Below are 6,817 nucleotides of genomic sequence, written 5' to 3' on the forward strand. Positions count from 1 at the left end.
CCTGCCAACAGTTAGCTGTGTGGCATTTAAAAAGGAATGATGTTTCTGCAGTGAGAAGTGTAGTAGAAATTGAACTGCCCCAAGAGTTTCTATTCATTAAAACGACAATATTAATTCTATTTACTGTTTAGGGGCCAACTGCTAATATTCCAGGCAATTTAGGTTTGTTAGTACCACGGAGTAGGCAGTAGCCAGGTTCTTCTCTTCCTGTTTCTGCCCTGGTGAGCCTGGGACTGTTCACCATCTGGCTGAATGTGTTTCTTTTGACCACATGTACTTTAATGTGGAATGTTTGAAAGTCATGGAAAAATGCAAAGGTTTTTGCATTCCTGCTTCGGTTTTTATCATATAATAGGTTCCAATCTGGTATCCACTTCATGATGCTAGGGAAAGATATTTTGGATACTTGTTAAATTATTTATGATTATAGACTTTTAGAATCAAACCTTCATATTTAAACAAGATTTCCTTTATAAGCTTGACTTATGCTGGTAATTTTAGGTATTCATTTGAGGTTCAAGAGCTGTTTTTGCCTAGCAAGGAGTGTAAAAACAGCACTGATAAGAGACAGTCTCAGCCCTGGGGTCTGAGGTCATGATACTGTTCATTAGTTTGGCTCTTGATGATCCCGTCCTGATCTCTCTTTCCCTGGGCTTGACTTGTCCTGGACCCAAAGTTTGCTTACTGGAGAAGCAAACAGACAATAAACTGATGAATAATTTTGATAGCCTTTGTGCTCTGAAGACAGTAAGCCCGGTGGAGTAATAGAGTATGTCTGGGAGTAGGGGAGTAGGGGTTGGAGTGGGGACATAAGCTTTATCTGAGCAAGGACCTTGTCCGTATTACTCACTGAGAGCAGGCAGCATGTATAAAGAGCTGATGGACAAGAAGGGCAAACCACAAAGATTTAGGGGGAGACTTTCCCAAGCAGGGAGAAGAGCATGTGCAAAGGCCCTGCACTGGGAATGAGGAGGGCACTCTGGCTGGAGCGTTGTGAGTCAACAGGCGAGTGGAGGAGATAAGGTTGGAGACGTAGGCGGGAGCTGGGTTAACTGAGATGTGGGGTCAATCTAAGTGCATGGGAAAGTGTTGTAGGGTTTTATGCATGACCTCTTAATGTTTTAAAAAAATGGCTCTGGCTGTCATATGGAGAATAGGTTGTAGGCTAGTAAGAGAGAAAGCAGAGAGACCAACCGGGGCATGTCAGACACTCCAGGCAGAAGATGGTGGTAGCCAGACCCAGGTCAGCAGCAGTGGAGACAGCTGTAGATGATTCTGACTGTTCTGCAGGTAGAGCTTATGGACCCAGTGATGGTGTAGCTATGGGGTTTGAGGTAGAGAGGGTTCGAGGGTGGCTTCTAGGTGAACCCACTTGATTCTTTTTTTTTTTTGAACCTGTGGATTGCTAATTCTATCTTCCCACCTGAACCTCCTTCTTGTTGGGGCTTCATTCTGATGGTTGTTCCTCCCTTGCCTCTTTGTCTGTGGTATCTGCCAGAGCTTTTCAGTTTCAGTAGATTTCCAGTCCTTAACTTCCACAGAGTGTTCCTTCGCTTCTCTCTGTATGTGTTTTTAAACCTGATTATGATTGAAAGAGCATAATTAATAGAGCTCTCACATGAAGGATTACATGTTACCGATCAGCTTTGCAGGAACATAGAACATGCTGCTAGCCAGCAAATATTGTTTTTCTTCACCTCATCATTCTCTTTGAGAACATAGCAAAAGTAGAAGTTATTTCCTGGAGGAATATGAAGGAATATTTCCTGGAGGAATATCATAGCTTGCTCAGGTTGCATGGACAAAGGGTGGAGGAAGACAGCATGGCAGTCAGGGCAGGTCACAGGTGCAGCTTTATTGACTGCCTGGTAATCTTGGCGACTGTTTCCTTTCTCTGTTGGATGGACAGGATTCCTTCTATGTGCAAAAGAATGTACAAGAAACAGTGCTTCACTTCTGGGTGAATGCCAGCTTGTGGTCTCAGCCCTGGGATGCTTTCAGGATTTCAGAGCTAATTGGTTTGTATCGAAAATGACTGTTTATCATTTGTATATTATAAAAGAAACATGTAAATTACTTGATGACACTTGCTGTTCAAATTGGTGAGTGAGTTTTAATAAATCAGCAATACCCACTTGCTGCTGTCTGGGAAGTATAACTAAGAAATGTCAGGATTTTTTTTTTCCTGGCAATAAAAGTCTTTTGGGTATTTATCAGACTTTCTGCAACTCTTGCAAACTCTCCACTTTCCTTATTTGTTATTAAGAAGAAGATGTAAAACAGTTGAGAAGAATCTTTACTTAAGGTCAGTCTAAATTAATTGTCATTTATTGTCACTTGGAGGCCATCTCCCCCTATAGTGTCTCTTAAGCTCTCCCTTTCCTTCTAATTCCGCTTCCCTTTCTCCTGTGGTTCTATTCATCCTGCACATCCGTGCCAGATTCATCTTCTGAAGTATCAACCAATTCCCGTTTTTGAGATTCTCAGTGTCTTCCCAGTTTCTGAATCAAATAATGACCATCTGCCTGGCTTTTCAGACCATTTTTTCCAGGTTTATTAGTTAAACTGGATGTCCAGTGGTTCCTTGTGTATATGCCCATGTTTTCCACCTCCATCTCTTGTTTCAAGGAATCCCCCAAACCCAAAGAAGCACCCTTTGTTTTTTTTCCTTTCCTTTTGTAGCTTGCTGAAATCCTATACTTGACTTCAATGTTAAAGAGGCAGTTGGAGATGACATCACAGGTTTCAAAGAAATGAGTAGTAGATGATAATAAATAGCAAGACAAACATCCTATGGCAGCAGAAACACTGTAAAAAATGACTAATAGGAATTGGATGAAAAAAGTCATGAGCTGGCCGCTAAGGAAGAGAGAAGGTTATAAAGGGGTGTTCCTAAGCTTGCACCTCAGAAGCTGAATGAGTGAAGATTCTAAAAAACCCTCCTCAGTACGCTCAAATCAGGGAGGAAGAAATTGATTTTCCTATTCTTATTGAGGAATCATAGAAATGGCTGATGGTGGTAACTGGGATGATGCTGACTCGCTCTGTTCGTGAAGGTGAAATAATAAGCCTGAGAGCAACCTTCCCTGCAGGAGTGGGACCTCTTCTCAAGAAGAAGTAAGGAGCTCAGTAGAGGATATTTAATCACCTTTGTGAAGCAAGGGCAGAGCCCAGGACCTCAAAGCCTTTTACAGTGCTTCAGCTGAGATTTCCTGGCCCTCTGTCATTCCATCTGGCAAGAGAAGAATGGATAGAACACAAGGTTTGAACTAGAAAGATCCTAGATATGACAAGAATCAAGGAGTTGCCCATCTTGTGTTAGAGCATATGGAATTTCTGGACAGACAAACATAAGCATACACAAGATGAAGGAAAAGAGTAGGGCAATTATATAAACATAGCTGTAGCCATGGATGGACGGCTAAATGGACAAATGGACAGACAAACAGAATACAAGAAAAAGAATAAAGCGTGCAAAAGACAAAATATCCTGATCTAGATGAAAACATACCTCACGGCATAGAGGGAATTCCTTACAATTGCTTTCTTCTATGGAACAGGTTAATGAGAAACAGGGATTCAGTAAACCAAGATGAAAATAAAAAGCAGACTGAGATGAAAAAAGAGAGACTGCAGACCTAAAGATAGACTTTGAGGTCTAGAACAACATGCATTGCATGACTAATAAATAATGTTAGAGCTATCAAGGAAAACAATAGATGTCATTGAGATCAAATTACTACAAGTTAAAAGCTTGATAATCTCAGTGGACACAAGTGAATGATCAAGATAGTAAAGCAATCAGATGCTGAGAGATAAAGAAGACAAAGACAATGTAATATAAGGATAATTAGTATCCCCAAAATAGACAGTCACCAAGTGAAACAGAAAATATAAAAAAACAAGATAATTTTCATGAAATGAAAAACAAATAAATATAAGAACTGAGTCTGCAGATTAGAATGTATTATGTTCCGGGAAAATTTAGAGTACAGAATGTTTAACATCGAGATCTATCCTTATTTACCTATTGAATTTCAAATATAAAGGAAAGTTTTTCAAAGATGCAGGCAGAAAACCAAATTACTTGCCATGGACTGAAAGTCAGATTACCTTCATATTTCCTTAGATCAGCATTCAATTTCGGAAGACAGTGAAACCATGTCTTCAGTGTTTTGAGGGACAGTTAGTATGACTCAGCATGTAGCCCAAATTGATGCAGCTCCAATGTCATTCAGGTATAAGGGTAGGAGGCAGATATTTTCAAACATGTACCAATTCGAGTAATGGTGCTTATAACCAAAACTTTTATGAAAAATGTATATGTGCAGTACTGTCAACCTCTAAATATGTTTCATAATGTCTTAACTTAGAAGGATATTTTAGGAAATATCTCTTTTAGTGAAGGAACATTTGGTTGAAATTCAGCAAATACTTTTCCTAATGTTAAATTTAAATAAAATCACATGCATTTTAAAAAAAATCAATAAAAAGCAGCTCTGCTGGAGGGTAATTTTATTTATTTATTTATTTATTTATTTATTTATTTTAAAAAAGATTTTATTGGGGATTTGGGGGATGGGAACGGTGCTGGGAATTGGGAGAAGGGGAAAGAAAAGTTGCTGCCATTTTGTTCTTCAGTCTAGTTGTGGAGGACGTAGCTTCACTGGCCCAAGTTGGCACCATCATTGCGCTCTTCCCGGGCGAGGCACATCAGTCGCCGGCTTTCTGGACGGCTGCTCACTGCGGCTGCTGGCTGATCACGCTGGCTGCTGGCCACACATGGGAGCCCATGGCAATCCACTGCCACAGGGGCTGCAGTCTACGTGTTGCTGGTGACTCACGGCAGCCCAGCTCCAGGTCGAGCTGTTGTTCAGCATCTTAGCTGTAGAGGGCAGTGTCACTGGCTCTCGTATGTGGGATCCGAACAGGGGCCCTCTGGTGTCCCAAGCCAGCTCTTAACTGACGTGCCACTCGGCCAGCCCGTAATTTTATTTTTTATAAAAGTCTCCCTGGGCTGGCCGAGTAGGTGCGTCGGTTAAGAGCTGGCTTGGGACGCCAGCTCTGAGCAGCAGGACCCCGGTTCTCCAAATATTCTGACGTTTAATTCTTGGCTATCAAAAAAAAGTATATCTCCACTTAAAATTATTTACTCCATATAGTGCCAAATAATAGCACTTATTGAGTGACTACTGTGTACCCTGTGCAGCTGTAGTCACCTAATACATTCAGTATGAGGAAACACAATTTCTACTCTTTTTTCACTTTATTTATTTGTTTATATTGACATTCAGTATTATTTTCAGGTGTACAGCATAGTGGTTAGGCATTTATATAATTAATAAGTGATCCCTCTGACTTGTCTAGTACCCATCTGGCACTATACATAGTTATTACCGTATTATTGACTATTTTTCCTATGCTTTACTTTACATCCCCATGACTATTTTGTAACTACCAATGTGTACTTTTTGATCCCTTCACTTTTTTCTTCCTGCCCTCAACCCCCTCCCATCTACCACCCCAGCAGATCTAGTACCCATTTGACACCATACGCAATTATTACAATATTACAATATTACAATATTACAATATTATTACAATATTAATTGTAATAATTACAATATTAATGACTATATTCCTTATGCTATACGCTACATCCCCATGACTACTGTGTAACCACCAATTTGTACTTCTTAATCCCTTTCCCCTTTTCACCCACCTTTCAACACCCCTCCTAGCTGGCAACCATCAAAATGTTGTCTGTATCTATGAGTTTGTTTCTGTTTTGTTTGTTTATTTTGTTCTTTAGATTCCACATAAGTAAAATCTCATTGCATCTGTCTTTCTCTGTCTGATATGCTCCATTCAGCACAATACCCTCCAGGTCCATCCATGCCACCGTGGATGATAAGAAGCCATTCCCTTCCATGGCCAAGCACAATTGCTAATCTTACAGAGCTTTTACTTTTGGTAGCTCAGACACATTGTCAAAGTTTTCTCAATATCTCCCAAGCAAAATCTAGCTCTCAGGTAGGCTTCACAAGACAGAAAAATAGATTTTTGTTAATAAGTTTTGTATTGTTTTTCACTGATTTAGGAAAGTTGTTGAGTTTTGTCAGACACAGGGATAGATGGGAAGGACGTAGCTGTGATTAAGAGGTTGAATTCCTGCCCAATATCAATCTCACGAGTATAGTGGTTACATGGGATGCTCCCAGTGAGCCAATCCCGCGTGTGGCCTTCTTCCATCCCACCTGGGTAGCCCTGCCTGCAGCTCACCTCAATTGCTGGACTCTGCCAGAAATGATGCTGCAATTGTCCCAGCACTGGACATATGTTTTAAATTCGAAGGTTGAAGAGAAACATATTGAACATATTAGTTGCAAATGGAATGAATATAATGTTTAAAATAAGCTGATTCTATGTTTTGACACTTTTAGTCAGGCCATAGTTTCCTTTTAATGCAAATATTGGTGGCCAAAAGATTTGCTTCAATACAAAGTATGTGCAGTTAGACATATTTTATCACTTTCTTTGGGATCCAGTGTGCCTGGAGTTGGAGGGATCACCTACTATTTAAATATTCCATCTTATCAAAGAGGTGTTTCATAAATTATGTATAACAGTAGATGCCACTCAATAAATATTTTATATATGATAGAAATTTTTGTCTGAAATCACTTTTTCACTTGAGCAATGATTTAAACTGTCATTTTTAGTTTTTATGAGGTGACACTTTTATAATATCATGTAGTGAATGCAGCTTGAATGTCATAGAGCTTTAGGGCAGCATTAATCGTAAATTCATCTGCCC

This window comes from Hipposideros armiger, unplaced genomic scaffold, assembly GCF_001890085.2.
Source record: "Hipposideros armiger isolate ML-2016 unplaced genomic scaffold, ASM189008v1 scaffold_740, whole genome shotgun sequence".
Lineage (NCBI taxonomy): Eukaryota > Metazoa > Chordata > Mammalia > Chiroptera > Hipposideridae > Hipposideros > Hipposideros armiger.